Source organism: Somniosus microcephalus, unplaced genomic scaffold (genome assembly GCF_052327205.1).
Source record: "Somniosus microcephalus isolate GS21.2 unplaced genomic scaffold, FLI_Smic_1.0 unresolved_chr2, whole genome shotgun sequence".
Classification (NCBI taxonomy): Eukaryota; Metazoa; Chordata; class Chondrichthyes; order Squaliformes; family Somniosidae; genus Somniosus; species Somniosus microcephalus.
Window position 1 is genome coordinate 87,152,480 of NW_028225180.1, and position 17,425 is coordinate 87,169,904.

At 53.7% G+C, this 17,425-nt stretch overlaps 1 pseudogene across 1 annotated transcript in view; it reads left to right on the plus strand.

Moving 5' to 3' along the window:
- Window positions 1–581: 581 nt before the first annotated feature.
- LOC147092962 (serine/threonine-protein kinase D3-like) overlaps window positions 582–17,425 on the plus strand; it is a 79,183-nt pseudogene continuing 62,339 nt past the window's right edge. Inside the window, exon 1 of the transcript XR_015075091.1 lies at window positions 582–1,116. The product of XR_015075091.1 is annotated as a serine/threonine-protein kinase D3-like (transcript). The remainder of the gene's footprint in view (window positions 1,117–17,425) is intronic.

Sequence of the window (17,425 nt, forward strand, 5' to 3'; positions counted from 1 at the left end):
CTCTGTAACCTCCTCCCGCCCTACAACCCTCCCTATCTCTGTAACCTCCTCCCGCCCTACAACCCTCCCTATCTCTGTAACCTCCTCCCGCCCTACAACCCTCCCTATCTCTGTAACCTCCTCCAGCCCTACACCCCTCCCTATCTCTGTAACCTCCTCCAGCCCTACAACCCTCCGAGATCTCTGCGCTCCTCCAATTCTGGCCTCTTGCGCATCCCCCGATTTCCATCGCTCCACCATTGGTGGCCGTGTCTTCAGCCGCCTGGGCCCCGAGCTCTGGAATTCCCTCCCTAAACCTCTCCGTCTCTCTCTCCTCCTTTAAGACGCTCCTTAAAACCTAAACTCTTTGACCCAGCTTTTGATCGCCTGTCCCAATATCTCCTGATGTGGCTCGGGGTCTGATTTTGTTTGATAATCGCTCCTGTGAAGCACCTTGGGACGTTTTACTGTGTTAAAGGCGCTATATAAATACAAGTTGTTGTTGTTGGTTGATGTTGCGGATGTGGGTGTCAGTTTCATGTCAATTTCCTCCTCTAACCCCGCCCCTTAATATCTCTCAGCCTCCACAGAACCGACTCAATTCACACAATTTGCTAGTCGACGAGGGAAGGAAAGCGTAAAAAAAGGTTCTGATCGAAGTTTGAAAAACTTTTTTAAAAAGTTTAGAAATGTGACTCTCTTTAATTTTTTTTTTACTGATTTTTCTTAACTTTTTTTCCTTCCCTGTTTGAATTTTAATTGAGCAAATATCATTTGTTTAAAAAAAAATTAAGTGTAATTTTTTTCCCGATGTCCTCAGTCCCCGATCTCCGTCTCCCGGGACCGGCTCCGGTCCCCGGGGCGGCCGCTTCCAGGAACTCCCATCCCGGGATGAGCCACTCCCCGGCTCCCGAGCCCTCCTCCTCCGCCGCCGCTATCAGCGTCTCCCAGGGCGGCCGGAGCTTCTCGCCCGAGCCGCTGGGCAAGGGCGAGGGCTCCAAGCGGTGCCCGGGCTCACTCCCCGGGCTCCCCTTCTTGCTCCAGATGGGGCTCTGGAGGGAGAGTGTGTCCCTCGGGCTCCAGGATGTGTCTCTCAGGGCAGCCAAGGACCTGACTCTCAACCTGATCGAGAAAAAGGTAAGGGAAGAGATTAATCTGCTTGAACTGGCGCTGGCGTCCAATGTGGGGCGGCAGGACGAGATAGGGAACTCACTTTGTCATTTCTAGTTATTGCCACTATGGCTCAGAGTTTACCCCGCCAACCAAGTTCGCCGGTGATCCCCAGGCGATGAGTGCTGTCGGGCTGTTCGACCGGGTAAGGCGTAACAGTGGAGCTCGAAGGGCTGAATGGCCTCCTCCTGTTCACACGTTCCTTCCGATGATCCCAGCCCTCGCTTTTTGCAATTGGCTGGTGAGTCGGGAGTGGGAATTATTGTTGTTCTACAGTTTAAAAATAGAGTGTTTGCCAGTTAACCATTGCCTGGCGATGCTTTTGGGAGGGTCCCCGGACTCCTGTGTCTGTTGGTGTTTATAAAACACTTGGTACTGCACTGAGAAAAGTGCAGACTCTCACTGGGGTACAGGTCCCCCCACCCCCCCCCGTCTCCTAAAGGTGCTGACTCTCAGTGGGGTACGGGTCCCCTCCTCTCCTGAAGGTGCTGACTCTCACTGGGGTGCAGAACCCCTCCTCTCGTGAAGGCGCTGACTCTCACTGGGGTACGGGTCCCCTCCTCACCTGAAGGCGCTGACTCTCACTGGGGTGCGGATCCCCTCCTCTCCTGAAGGTGCTGACTCTCACTGGGGTGCAGAACCCCTCCTCTCCTGAAGGTGCTGACTCTCACTGGGGTACGGGTCCCCTCCTCTCCTGAAGGCGCTGACTCTCACTGGGGTGCGGATCCCCTCCTCTCCTGAAGGTGCTGACTCTCACTGGGGTACGGGTCCCCTCCTCTCCTGAAGGCGCTGACTCTCACTGGGGTGCGGATCCCCTCCTCTCCTGAAGGTGCTGACTCTCACTGGGGTACGGGTCCCCTCCTCTCCTGAAGGTGCTGACTCTCACTGGGGTACGGGTCCCCCTCCTCTCCTGAAGGTGCTGATTCTCACTGGGGTATGGGTCCCCTCCTCTCCTGAAGGTGCTGACTCTCACTGGGGTATGGGTCCCCTCCTCTCTTGAAGGTGCTGACTCTTACTGGGGTACAGATCCCCTCCTCTCCTGAAGGTGCTGACTCTCACTGGGGTGCGGGTCCCCTCCTCTCCTGAAGGTGCTGACTCTCACTGGGGTACGTGAGCTCCCCATGCACCTCTCCAGTTCCTTACCCAAATGGACATTTTTGTGTGTAAGCCCAGCCAGCGAGCATCAGCAAAACTATTCGACTGGCAGAGGCATCGCAATCGAGCTCGATCCCCCCTCCTCGCCCAACCACCCACACTTTACAGCAAATAGTGGGGTCTCTGGATGGTGGTCAGGAAGGGGAAGCCTAGGTGGTCTCCTCCCCCTCCCCCACCCCAGGGTGCTGAGGCCAGTTATAGTCTCAATTACTACCTCGGCTAGGGTTATCTAGCTCAGTAGAGACCAGGGATGGATCCTGGGGTGTTCTGGGCAGGGCATTTTCTGACTGAGCCATGGGGTTCTCAGTAATCCATTGTTTGGTTCAGCTTTTGTACTCTGAGTTGCATTTTTGGGAGGAAATGAGAATGTAATGAGATAATATGTTCACTCACACATCTGATAATTAACCCTCCCAAGCTTAAAAGTCGCTATCTGAAATATATTAAGCATCCTTGTTTGCAAACCTTACTTTCTGATCTCAGATTTCCGCCACCCTTTTGTGTCAATATTTTGCCTTTATATATTCCTGTGTCCATATCTATAATAGAAACTGGATGTGTAAACGTCACGTTGTAGTTACACCCTCCCACCAGTGGTGGCAGCGCAGGGCCTTGGTTTAGTGTCTCCCAAGTCCTGTACTGCAGAGAAACTCTTCCAACCACCTCTACATTTCAGCTTGCCCTGAGTTTTGCTATTTGTAAATGCTGGCTGTGGCTCCATGGATAGCACTCCTGACTCACAGGGTTGTGGGTTCGAGCCCCTGCTCCACAGACTTGAGCCCCATAATCCAGGCCGACACTCCCACTATCAGTACTGAGGGAGCGCCGCACTGTCGGAGGGGCAGTACTGAGGGAGCGCCGCACTGTCGGAGGGGCGGTACTGAGGGAGCGCTGCACTGTCGGAGGGGTGGTACTGAGGGAGCGCCGGAGGGGTGGTACTGAGGGAGCACCGCACTGTCAGAGGGGCAGTACTGAGGGAGCGCCGCACTGTCGGAGGGGCAGTACTGAGGGAGCGCCGCACTGTCGGAGGGGCAGTACTGAGGGAGCACCGCACTGTCAGAGGGGCGGTACTGAGGGAGCGCCGCACTGTCGGAGGGACAGTACTGAGGGAGCGCCGCACTGTCGGAGGGGCAGTACTGAGGGAGCGCCGCACTGTCGGAGGGGCAGTACTGAGGGAATGCCGCACTGTCGGAGAGGCAGTACTGAGGGAGCGCCGCACTGTCGGAGGGGCAGTACTGAGGGAGCGCCGCACTGTCGGAGGGGCAGTACTGAGGGAGCGCCGCACTGTCGGAGGGGCAGTACTGAGGGAGCGCCGCACTGTCGGAGGGACAGTACTGAGGGAGTGCTGCACTGTCGGAGGGACAGTACTGAGGGAGCGCCGCACTGTCGGAGGGGCAGTACTGAGGGAGCGCCGCAGTGTCGGAGGGGCAGTACTGGGGGAGCGCCGCAGTGTCGGAGGGACAGTACTGAGGGAGTGCTGCACTGTCGGAGGGACAGTACTGAGGGAGCGCCGCACTGTCGGAGGGGCAGTACTGGGGGAGCGCCGCAGTGTCGGAGGGACAGTACTGAGGGAGTGCTGCACTGTCGGAGGGACAGTACTGAGGGAGCGCCGCACTGTCGGAGGGACAGTACTGAGGGAGCGCCGCACTGTCGGAGGGTCAGTACTGAGGGAGCGCCACACTGTCGGAGGTGCCGTCTTTCGGATGAGACGTTAAACCGAGGCCCCGTCTGCTCTCTCAGGTGGATGTAAAAGATCCCACAGCCACTATTGGAAGAAGAGCAGGGGGAGTTCTCCCCGGTGTCCTGGGGCCAATATTTATCCCTCAACCAACATCACTAAAACAGATGATCCGATCATTATCACACTGCTGTTTGTGGGAGCTTGCTGTGTGCAAATTGGCTGCTGAGTTTCCTACATTACAACAGTGAGATGGGCTCCACACTCTACTGCCTTCCAATTATCCACTTGCTCCAGTGGAGACAAACCCTTTTAATGGGATTTCAGGCTGGGCTGTCGATGGGAACAGATGGCAGTCACGGACTTTCCTACTCGGGATGGGTGGGACAAGAGGAACAATCGAGTCTGTGACGATCAGGGGTGGGAAAAGGGAAGTCAGGGGTTGAACACAGGTCGGGAACTTTTTGTTTTTGCCGACTGAACTTATTTAACTGTTTTGTCACAGAGTAAAGCTCCCTCTACGCTGTCCCATCACACACTCCCAGGGCAGCTACAGCACGGGTTAGATACAGAGTAAAGCTCCCTCTACACTGTCCCCATCAAACACTCCCAGGGCAGGTACAGCACGGGTTAGATACAGAGTAAAGCTCCCTCTACACTGTCCCATCACACACTCCCAGGGCAGCTACAGCACGGGTTAGATACAGAGTAAAGCTCCCTCTACACTGTCCCCATCAAACACTCCCAGGGCAGGTTTAGCACGGGTTAGATACAGAGTAAAGCTCCCTCTACACTGTCTCATCAAACACTCCCAGGGCAGGTGCAGCACGGGTTAGATACAGAGTAAAGCTCCCTCTACACTGTCCCATCAAACACTCCCAGGGCAGGTACAGCACGGGTTAGATAAAGAGTAAAGCTCCCTCTACACTGTCCCCATCAAACACTCCCAGGGCAGGTACAGCACGGGTTAGATACAGAGTAAAGCTCCCTTTACACTGTCCCCATCAAACACTCCCAGGGCAGGTTTAGCACGGGTTAGATACAGAGTAAAGCTCCCTCTACACTGTCCCATCAAACACTCCCAGGGCAGGTACAGCACGGGTTAGATACAGAGTAAAGCTCCCTCTGCACTGTCCCATCAAACATTCCCAGGGCAGGCACATACTTTTAAATGAGACATCTTATTACATATGTTTCTTGCGGTGTTGTCAGCCGTCAGTTACGAATGTAAGTTCTTAATAGGAACACAGGAACAGGAGGAGGCCATTCAACCCCCTCGAGCCTGTTACACAGGAACAGGAGGAGACCATTCAGCCCCTCGAGCCTGTTACACAGGAGCAGGAGGAGGCCCATTCAGTCCCCTCGAGCCTGTTGCACAGGAACAGGAGGAGGCCATTCAGCCCCCTCGAGCCCGTTACACAGGAACAGGAGGAGGCCATTCAGCCCCTCGAGCCTGTTACACAGGAACAGGAGGAGGCCATTCAGCCCCTCGAGCCTGTTACACAGGAACAGGAGGAGGCCATTCAGCCCCTCCAGCCTGTTACACAGGAACAGGAGGAGGCCATTCAGCCCCTCGAGCCTGTTACACAGGAACAGGAGGAGGCCATTCAGCCCCTCAAGCCTGTTACACAGGAACAGGAGGAGGCCATTTAGCCCCTCGAGCCTGTTACAGAGGAACAGGAGGAGGCCATTCAGCCCCCTCGAGCCTGTTACACAGGAACAGGAGGTGGCCATTCAGCCCCCTTGAGCCTGTTACACAGGAACAGGAGGAGGCCATTTAGCCCCTCGAGCCTGTTACAGAGGAACAGGAGGAGGCCATTCAGCCCCCTCGAGCCTGTTACACAGGAACAGGAGGAGGCCATTCAGCCCCCTCGAGCCTGTTACACAGGAACAGGAGGAGACCATTCGGCCCCTCGAGCCTGTTCCGCCATTCAATGAGATCACGGCTGATCTGTGATCTAACTCCATCTACCCACCTTTCCCCCAATCACTTAATACCTTTGGTTAGCAGAAAGCTATCAATCTCAGATTTAACATTAACAGTTGATCCAGCATCAATTGCCTTTTGCGGAAGAGAGTTCCAAACTTCTCCCACCCTTTGTGTGTAGAAGTGTTTCCTAATTTCACTCCTGAAAGGTCTGGCTCTAATTTTTAGACTCTGCCCCCGAGTCCTCGACTCCCCAACCAGCGGAAATAGTTTCTCTCTCTCCACCCTATCTGTTCCCCTTAATATCCTGAAAACTTCCATCAGATCACCCCTTAACCTTCTAAATTCTATGGAATACGGCCCCAGTTTGTGTAATCTCTCCTGGTAATTTAACCCCTGGAGTCCGGGTATCATTCTGGTAAACCTACGCTGGACTCCCTCCAAGGCCAATATATCATTCCTAAGGTGCGGGGCCCAGAACTGCTCCCAGTGCTCCAGGTGTGGTCTCCCAGTGCTCCAGGTGTGGTCTCCCAGTGCTCCAGGTGTGGTCTCACAGTGCTCCAGGTGTGGTCTCCCAGTGCTCCAGGTGTGGTCTCACAGTGCTCCAGGTGTGGTCTCCCAGTGCTCCAGGTGTGGTCTCCCAGTGCTCCAGGTGTGGTCTCCCAGTGCTCCAGGTGTGGTCTCCCAGTGCTCCAGGTGTGGTCTCCCAGTGCTCCAGGTGTGGTCTCCCAGTGCTCCAGGTGTGGTCTCCCAGTGCTCCAGGTGTGGTCTCCCAGTGCTCCAGGTGTGGTCTCCCAGTGCTCCAGGTGTGGTCTCACAGTGCTCCAGGTGTGGTCTCACGTGCTCCAGGTGTGGTCTCCCAGTGCTCCAGGTGTGGTCTCCCAGTGCTCCAGGTGTGGTCTAACCAGGGCTTTGTACAGCTGCAGCATAACTTCTACCCCCTTGGATTCTAGTCCTCCAGATATAAAGGCCAGCATCCCATTAGCCTTTTTGATTATTTTCGGTACCTGTTCCTGACCTTTTAATGATCGATGTACCTGGACCCCCCAAGTCTCTTTGGACCTCCACTGTTTTTAGCTTTTTACCATTTAGAAAGCCCCCTGTTCGATCCTTTTTAGGTCCACAGTGGATGACCTCACATTTGCTTACATTGAAATCTATTTGCCTACAGCTTTTGCCCATTCACTTAATCTGCCGATATCCCTTTGTAATTTTATGCTTCTATCTACACCACCTACAATGCTGCCTATCTTTGTGTCATCGGCAAATTTTAATATATGACTTTCTATGCCATCACCTAAGTCGTTAATTAATACTGTGAATAGTTGAGGCCCCAACACAGATCCCTGCAGGTCACCACGAGTCACCTCCTGGCCATTTGAGTATCTACCCATTATCCCTACTCTCTGTCTCCTGCCGCTCAGCTAATCTCCGAACCAGGTCAATAATTTGCCCTCAATTCTGTGAGCTTCTACCTTAGCTAACAGTCTCTTATGCGAGATTTTATCAAATGCCTTCGGGAAGTCCATATAAATAACATCCATAGACATTCCCCTTCTTCTTCTTATCGTGTCCACGGACAGTCTATACATAGCCCAGCCAGAACTGGACACATTTTTGTGCCTTGTTGTTGGATTCTGCAACAGTGCAGGGTTCCTCTAACGATGGGCATTGCAGGAGATGTTGCATAGTCTGTGCCTCAGTTCCACATTCACAAGTTGTTGGGCTGGTTGAATATCCCCATTTGCTTAGTGACACCTTTGAGCAACCTACACCGGTCCTAAGTCCGTTAAGGCACTTCCAGATTTCCCAGTTGCAATTAGCTCCTGGGGGAAGGCTTTCATCAGGTGAAATTTCCATCGCTGGGGGTTGTTCAAGACTGGCGAGCCGGTCTTTCCACAAGGCGATGCGGGCTTCAGATGAGGTTGATTGTAATGGAACAACACTGTTCATGAAGCTCTTCCTTGACTTTAGGCGGCTGGGTGTAGGTGTATGACAATGCAGAGGGTGCCTCTCATCTGATGTTTGACGGAGTCGCTCTTTCTTGCTGGCTACCGTTCTTATATCAGGGGGAGCGATACCCGCCAGGATATATAGGCTGTTGGTGTTTGTTGGTTTTAAGCAACCTGTGATAAATCGGCAGCTTGCATTCAGAACGGCATCCATCTTCTTGGCATGAGTAGACCTTTCCCATGCAGGGCAGGCGTATTCGACAGTGGAATAGCAAAGAGCAAGTGCGCTGGTTCGCAATGTTTTCGGGCTTGCTCCCCATCTTGTGTTAGTGAGCTTATTCAGGATGTTGTTTCGTGCGCTCACTTTTGCCTTTGTCTTCTCGATGTGGTTCTTGAAGGTGAGGCATCGGTCAAGGGTGACTCCTAAGTAGATAGGGTGCCCGCAATGCGTCAGTGTTGCTCCACACCAGGTTACTTTCAGCTGGCGTTTGGCTTCACGGTTTCTGAGGTGGAATGCACAAACTTTCCCCTGTCCACTACAGTCACCTCCTCAAAAAATTCAATCAGGGTTGTCAGGCATGACCGACCTTTCACAAATCCATGCTGGCTCTCTCTGACCAACTGAAAATTTTCAAGGTCTTCAGTCACCTTATCCTTAATTATAGACTCCAGCAATTTCCCCACAGCAGATGTTAGGCTAACTGGTCTATAATTCCCTGGTTTCTCTCTCTCGCCATTTTTAAATAGCGGAGTGGCATGTGCAATTTTCCAATCTAAAGGAACGGTTCCGGAATCGAGAGAACATTGGAAGACTATAGTCAGGACGTCTGCAATGTGCTCACCGACTTTAAAACCCTGGATGGAAACCATCTGGCCCTGGGGATTTGTCACTCTTTAGTGCCATTATTTTCTTCATTACTGTTAATTTACTTACGTGAATTTTATTGAGTCCCTGTCCCTGATTTAGTTTCCTTGGGCTATCCTATTCCTCTAATGTAAATACTGACGCAAAGTAATTGTTCAACACCTCCACCATTTCCTTATCCTCCTTTTAATATACAAGATTATTACGGGGAAAAGAGCAAGGGGGAGTGGGACTAATTGGATAGTTCTTGCAAAGAGCCGGCATGGACACGATGGGCCGAATGGCCTCGTTCTGCACGGTGGCATAGTGGTTAGCACTGTTGCCTCACAGCGCCAGGGACCCGGGTTCGAATCCGGCCTCGGGCGACTGTCTGTGTGGAGTTTGCACATTCTCCCCGTGTTTGCGTGGGTTTCCTCCGGGTGCTCCGGTTTCCTCCCACAGTCCAAAGATGTGCGGGTTAGGTTGATTGGCCATGATAAAAATTGGCCCTTAGTGTTAGGGGGGATTAAATATGTGGGGTTACGGGGTTATGGGGATGGGGCTTGGGTGGGATGGCTATCGGTGTAGGGACCGGGTGCTAGGGTTTGGATGATCAGCCATGATCTAGTTGAATGGCGGAGCAGGCTCGAAGGACCGAATGGCCTACTCCTGCTCCTAGTTTCTATGTTTCTATGAATGCTTCTATGATGAGATGGTGACGAGAGTTAGGAGGGCGATATCAGCAATGTACTCCACGGCACCACCCAGTGGCCAGTGCCTGTATCAACACCGTGACAGTTTACATAGCAAAATTGAGTGGGAAATTAGGGCAACAGGAAGGAGGGAAATGCATGCCCTGTGTAAGATATGTATTAGAATCCTAGCAAGATGGTGGACGTTTTAACAGCATGTCTGAAGGCTGTTGCCAATAGCTGAGCTCAAATAGGGAGTGTAGCGAAATGTGTCTTGGTTGTGATGCCGTACGCAGTTGAATAGCCTGTCAACATCCGCTCGCCAGGCTGACGCACGACAATGGACACTTAGCCAGGCCACTGGAGAGCAGCCAGATATTCTTGCACGCTGTTCTCTTGGTTTCCTACCCCTCCCTTCCTCCTGAGGCGTGCCGAAGCTTGCTGGAGTATCCGAGCCGTGGGAGCAAAATGCTGGGGTTACTGTTCCAACACACAACCCCACTGCCTTTACTTAGCACCTGATCACGTCAAAACATCTCCGAGCTCTTCGCACAGTGACTTGTGGTGACTGTAATGAAATGCGGCAGCCAATCTGTGCATAGCAAGCTCCCACACACAGCACCAGATAATGACCAGATCATCTGTTTGTTATGTTGATTGAGGGATAAATATTGGCCCCAGGACACCGGGGAGAACTCCCCCTGCTCTTCTTCCAATAGTGGCCGTGGGATCTTTTACGTCCACCTGAGAGGGCAGACGGGGCCTCGGTTTAACGTCTCATCCGAAAGACGGCACCTCCGACAGTGCGGCGCTCCCTCAGTACTGCCCCTCCGACAGTGCGGCGCTCCCTCAGTACTGCCCCTCCGACAGTGCGGCGCTCCCTCAGTACTGCCCCTCCGACAGTGCGGTGCTCCCTCAGTACCGCCCCTCCGACAGTGCGGCGCTCGCTCAGTACTGCCCCTCCGACAGTGCGGCGCTCCCTCAGTACTGCCCCTCCGACAGTGCGGCACTCCCTCAGTACTGCCCCTCCGACAGTGCCGCGCTCCCTCAGTACTGCCCCTCCGACAGTGCGGCACTCCCTCAGTACTGCCCATCCGACAGTGCGGCGCTCCCTCAGTACTGCCCCTCCGACAGTGCGGCGCTCCCTCAGTACTGCCCCTCCGACAGTGCGGCGCTCCCTCAGTACTGCCCCTCCGACAGTGCGGCGCTCCCTCAGTACCGCCCCTCCGACAGTGCAGCGCTGCCTCAGTACTGCCCCTCCGACAGTGCGGCGCTCCCTCAGTACCGCCCCTCCGACAGTGCGGCGCTCCCTCAGTACTGCCCCTCCGACAGTGCCGCGCTCCCTCAGTACTGCCCCTCCGACAGTGCGGCACTCCCTCAGTACCGCCCCTCCGACAGTGCGGCGCTCCCTCAGTACCGCCCCTCCGACAGTGCGGCGCTCCCTCAGTACTGCCCCTCCGACAGTGCGGCGCTCCCTCAGTGCTCTCCTTCCAACAGTGCGGCGCTCCCTCAGTACTCTCCCTCCGACAGTGTGGCGCTCCCTCAGTACTGCCCCTCTGACAGTGCGGCGTTCCCTCAGTACTGCCCCTCCGACAATGCGGCGCTCCCTCAGTACTGCCCCTCCGACAGTGCGGCGCTCCCTCAGTACTGCCCCTCCAACAGTACTGCGCTCCCTCAGTACTGCCCCTCCGACAGTGCGGCGCTCCCTCAGTACTGCCCCTCCGACAGTACTGCGTTCCCTCAGTACTGCCCCCTCCGACAGTGCAGCGCTCCCTCAGTACTGGCCCGGGGAGTGTGGGGCTCGAGTCTGGAGCGGGGACTGGAACCCACGACCTTGTGACTCAGAGGTGAGAGCGTTGACCATTTTGTCACAGCTGAGACTCAATAAATGTCCAGAGATTGAGTGAACCGGAAGGAGTGAGAGAAGCCGATCGTCTGCACGGCAGCCAGATGGGTTTATTGCAAGTCATTAGCGTGTGTGTGTATAACCCAGCATAGAGCTGCTACACCACAAACGGAGCTCGCAAGATAGCAAGCTCCAGCGAGAGATGCGTACATTTTTCCACGCTGGTACCTGTGTTTTTTTGGCAAGAATCCCCCGCATAATTCTCCCTGAATTTCCCCCACCTGCGCCAAAAAAAGATGGTTTGAATTTTGAGTTTTTTTTCCAATCTGTAGGGGGTTTCTCTTGCTTGCTCTGGTCTCCTGCCAGGCTTCTTGCAATAATTACCTGTGAGTGGTTCGACCCACTCGCCCCTACGGTCCTAGACCTTGGACTTAGGTGCAGGGAGCTGTAGTGCAGAAAGACTCAATAGACCAGGTCGAATAGCACGAAATGGATGCCTTTATTGAGCAGTTTGCAGCATTATAAAATACATGTCATATGCACAGATTAAAGCAACTACAAGCATGCACACATCTATAAACTTAACTCGATAGAAATGGGGAACACACGGCACATCGTAAAAGGGGTAACACATTACAATTACCCTTAACCCCCTCCCCTAGACCTAACCAAGTTTCGATTTGAGGGACTCGGGATCATGCTCACCACTTTAAGAATTGCGAAAAAGGCTTTGCAGCCTTTCGACACAGCTTTCCGTCGTCACGTGGGTTTGGAAGCTTCTGGCGCAGCTTGTTTTCCTCTTGGTTCTCCTGCGATGAGCGCTCGCCGATGTGATGTTGCCGGACTGGAGTGCCGGGCCCTGGGTGGTCGATGATCTCCCGATGACTCTTTATACAGTCATAATTGTCCTTCTGATTGGAGTACCTGGGCCCTGAGTGTCTTCTTCTCCGGCCTGGGTCGTCGATGATCTCCCGACAAAAGTACCCGGGCCTCCCTCGTCGTCTTCCCGTCGTGGCCGGGCCTTGCCTGGCCGAGCTGGCTTCCAAGCCGAAATCTTCTCGTCGTCCTTTCGTCGTGGCCGGGCCTTGCCTGGCCGAACACCGAACACGGTCCGAACCGAAGTGCTGCTTAGTTCCGATGGAGTCTGTCCCGAAGCGTACCAATGGAGAACTCTCTGATGGACTTTACTTAATCCACAGTTGTACTTTTTGGACCATTCTTATCTCCCGCCAAATCATAGTCCTGCCTTTGTAATAATTTTGGCGGGCAGAACTCTCTGCAGGGGTGTTTTGTCTTCATAACGGGAGTCGGTGATAGCTGAACTGGCCTTCCTGGGCCGATAATGTCTTTGCTTTATTACCGTAACTTGGTTTGTATATTGATCGGTCTGGAGATTGCCCTGGATGGCTGTTAAACGGCTTCTCTTTGTACAGTGTAATGGGCTTAAGCGTTCGTTCAATTGTCCGCCCATTTCTTGATGGGTCTCATCCTGTCACCCAAATCTGTCCTGTACTTGTAATCTAATCAATATGTATACTCAGTTCCATGAGTTTCGGTTTCCCGAAACTGGTTTTCGCGGGCTTTTAATGCTCTCAATCCACAAGCCTGTCTGGCTTGCAGTAACAGAAATTCAAATGGTCCCAGAAGCTGGTCACGAGGTCTGGCGGCCATTTTGTGTGCCCTTTTATCAAAGGTTTCTCTGTATAAGCTTCTTTTGGTCAATAAAGCTGTTTTATTAACCCTATTTTCCTACGTGATTATTTAATGAAAATTTCGCGAATCCTACAAATCGGTGGGCGAATGGAGTTTGAGGGAGGCTGGGGGGGCGGATGGTTTTGTTTATGGGTTACCTGTGCTAGAACCGTCACAAATGCCAACCTCCAAATTTAATAATCCGTCTTTGTATGGCACCTCCTGGCAAAATGTCCACCAGCGCCTCCCGTTAGAACTTTGGAAGTGCCGCTGTATGGTGGGCAGGAGGACAAGGCGGCCATTTTGTGCACGGAAAGATCCCACCAACGGCGATGTGACCAATGAACGTTTAGCCTGTGTTTTCTCTTTACCCCCCGTATCCTAACTCGCACCAAGTCATAGAAACATAGTAGTAGGCCATTCGGCCCCTCGAGCCTGCTCCGCCATTCAATGAGATCATGGCTGATCATCCAAACTCAGTACCCTGTCCCTGCCTTCTCCCCATATCCCTTGATCCCTTTAGCCTTAAGAAATATATCTAACTCCCTCTTGAATATATTTAATGAATTGGCCTCAACTGCCTTCTGTGGTAGAGAATTCCACAGGTTCACCACTCTCTGGGTGAAGAAATTCCTCCTCATCTCTGTCCTAAATGGCTTACCCCTTATCCTTAGACTGTGACCCCTGGTTCTGGACTCCCCGGCCATCGGGAACATCCTTCCTGCATCTAGTCTGTCTAGTCCTGTTAGAATTTTATAAGTTTCAATGAGATCCCGTCTCATTCTTCTAAACTCCAGCGAGTATAAGTCCAATTGACCCAATCTCTCCTCATACGTCATTCCTGCCATCCCCTTCACCCCTGTTTTTTTATTCTTTCATGGGATCTGGGCGTCGCTGGCAAGGCCCAGCATTTATTACCCATCCCTAATTGCCCTCGAGAAGGAGGTGGTGAGCCGCCTTCTTGAACCGCTGCAGTCCGTGTGGTGAAGGTGCTCCCACAGTGCTGTTAGGGAGGGAGTTCCAGGATTTTGACCCAGCGACGATGAAGGAACGGCCGATATATTTCCAAGTCAGGATGGTGTGTGACTTGGAGGGGAACTTGGAGGTGGTGGTGTTCCCATGCGCCTGCTGTCCTTCTAGGTGGAAGAGGTCACGGGTTTGGGAGGTGCTGCCGAAGAAGCCTTGGCGAGTTGCTGCAGTGCATCTTGTAGATGGTCCACACTGCAGCCACGGTGCGCCGGTGGTGGAGGGAGTGAATGTTTAAGGTGGTGGATGGGGGGCCAATCAAGCGGGCTGCTTTGTCCTGGATGGTGTCGAGCTTCTTGAGTGTTGTTGGAGCTGCACTCATCCAGGCAAGTGGAGAGTATTCCATCACACTCCTGACTTGTGCCTTGTAGATGGTGGAAAGGCTTTGGGGAGTCAGGAGGTGAGACACTCGCTGCAGAATACCCAGCCTCTGACCTGCTCTTGTAGCCACAGTATTTATGTGGCTGGTCCAGTTAAGTTTCTGGTCAATGGTGACCCCCAGGATGTTGATGGTGGGGGATTCGGCGATGGTAATGCTGTTGAATGTCAAGGGGCGGTGGTTAGACTCTCGCTTGTTGGAGATAGTCATTGCCTGGCACTTGTGTGGCGCGAATGTTGCCTGCCACTTATCAGCCCAAGCCTGAACGTCGTCCAGGTCTTGTTGCATGCGGGCATGGACTGCTTCATTATCTGAGGAGTTGTGAATGGAACTAAACACTGTGCTCACTGACCTCCATTGGCTCCCGGTCCGGTAACACTTCAAATATAAAATTCCCAACCTGGTGTTCAAATCCCTCCATGGCCTCCTCGCCCCTCTCCCCATCACTGTAACCTCCTCCAGCCCCTACAACCCTCCCCATCACTGCAACCTCCTCCAGCCCCTACACCCCTCCCTATCACTGTAACCTCCTCCAGCCCTACAACCCTCCCTATCTCTGTAACCTCCTCCAGCCCCTACAACCCTCCCTATCTCTGTAACCTCCTTCAGCCCGTACAACCCTCCCTATCTCTGTAACCTCCTCCAGCCCCTACAACCCTCCCTATCTCTGTAAGCTCCTCCAGCCCCGACAACCCTCCCTATCTCTGTAACCTCCTCCAGCCCCTACAACCCCTTCTATCTCTGTAACCTCCTCCAGCCCTACAACCCTCCCTATCTCTGTAACCTCCTCCAGCCCCTACAACCCTCCCTATCTCTGTAACCTCCTCCAGCCCCTACAACCCTCCCTATCTCTGTAACCTCCTCCAGCCCCTACAACCCTCCCTATCTCTGTAACCTCCTCCAGCCCTACAACACTCCCTATCTCTGTAACCTCCTCCAGCCCCTACAACCCTCCCTATCTCTGTAACCTCCTCCCGCCCTACAACCCTCCCAATCTCTCTAACCTCCTCCAGCCCTACAACCCTCCCGATCTCTCTAACCTCCTCCAGCCCTACAACCCACCCCATCACTGTAAGCTCCTCCAGCCCTACAACCCTCCCTATCTCTGTAACCTCCTCCAGCCCCTACAACCCTCCCTATCTCTGTAACGTCCTCCAGCCCTATAACCCTCCCTATCTCTGTAACCCCCTCCAGCCCCTACAACCCTCCCTATCTCTGTAACCTCCTCCAGCCCTACAACCCTCCCTATCTCTGTAACCCCCTCCAGCCCCCCTTCCTATCTTTCTAACCTCCTCCAGCCCCTACAAATCTCCCTATCTCTGTAACCTCCTCCAGCCCCTACAACCCTCCCTATCTCTGTAACCTCCTCCAGCCCTACAACCCTCCCTATCTCTGTAACCCCCTCCAGCCCCCCTTCCTATCTTTCTAACCTCCTCCAGCCCCTACAACCCTCCCTATCTCTGTAAGACTCCTCCAGCCCCTACAACCCTCCCGATCTCTGTAACCTCCTCCAGCCCTACAACCCTCCCTATCTCTGTAACCTCCTCCAGCCCTACAACCCTCCCTATCTCTGTAACCTGCTCCAGCCCCTACAACCCTCCCTATCCCTGTAACCTCCTCCAGCCCCTACAAACCTTTCTATCTCTGTAATCTCTTCCAGCCCCTACAACCCTTTGTATCTCTGTAACCTCCTCCAGCCCGACAACCCTCCCCATCACTGTAACCTCCTCCAGCCCTCCCTATCTCTGTAACTTCCTCCAGCCCTACAACCCTCCCTATCTCTGTAACCTCCTCCAGCCCTGCAACCCTCCCTATCTCTGTAACCTCCTACAACCCTCCCTATCTCTGTAACCTCCTCCATCCCCTACAACCCTCCCTATCTCTGTAACCTCCTCCAGCCCTGCAACACTCCCTATCTCTGTAACCTCCTACAACCCTCCCTATCTCTGTAACCTCCTCCATCCCCTACAACCCTCCCTATCTCTGTAACCTCCTCCAGCCCCTACAACCCTCCCTATCTCTGTAACCTCCTCCAGCCCATACAACCCTCCCTATCTCTGTAACCGCCTCCAGCCCCTACAACCCTCCCTATCTCTGTAACCTCCTCCAGCCCCTACAACCCTCCCTATCTCTGTAACCTCCTCCAACCCCTACAACCCTCCCTATCTCTGTAACCTCCTCCGGCCCCTACAACCCTCCCTATCTCTGTAACCTCCTCCAGCCCCTACAACCCTCCCTATCTCTGTAACCTCCTCCAGCCCCTACAACCCTCCCTATCTCTGTAACCTCGTCCAGCCCTGCAACCCTCCCTATCTCTGTAACCTCCTCCAGCCCTGCAACCCTCCCTATCTCTTAAACCTCCTACAACCCTCCCTATCTCTGTAACTTCCTCCAGCCCTACAATCCTCCCTATCTCTGTAACCTCCTCCAGCCTTGCAACCCTCCCTATCTCTGTAACCTCCTACAACCCTCCCTATCTCTCTAACCTCCTCCAGCCCCTACAACCCTCCCTATCTCTGTAACCTCCTCCAGCCCTGCAACCCTCCCTATCTCTGTAACCTCCTACCACCCTCCCTATCTCTGTAACCTCCTCCAGCCCCTACAACCCTCCCTATCTCTGTAACCTCCTCCAGCCCCTACAACCCTCCCTATCTCTGTAACCGCCTCCAGCCCCTACAACCCTCCTTATCTCTGTAACCTCCTCCAGCCCCTACAACCCTCCCTATCTCTGTAACCTCCTCCAGCCCTACAACCCTCCCTATCTCTGTAACCTCCTCCAGCCCCTACAACCCTCCCTATCTCTGTAACCTCTTCCAGCCCCTACAACCCTTTCTATCTCTGTAACCTCCTCCAGCCCTACAACCCACCCCATCACTGTAAGCTCCTCCAGCCCTACAACCCTCCCTATCTCTGTAACCTCCTCCAGCCCCTACAACCCTCCCTATCTCTGTAACCTCCTCCAGCCCGATAACCCTCCCTATCTCGGTAACCCCCTCCAGCCCTACGACCCTCCCTATCTCTGTAACCTCCTCCAGCCCCCACAACCCTCCCGATCTCGGTAACCTCCTCCAGCCCCTACAACTCT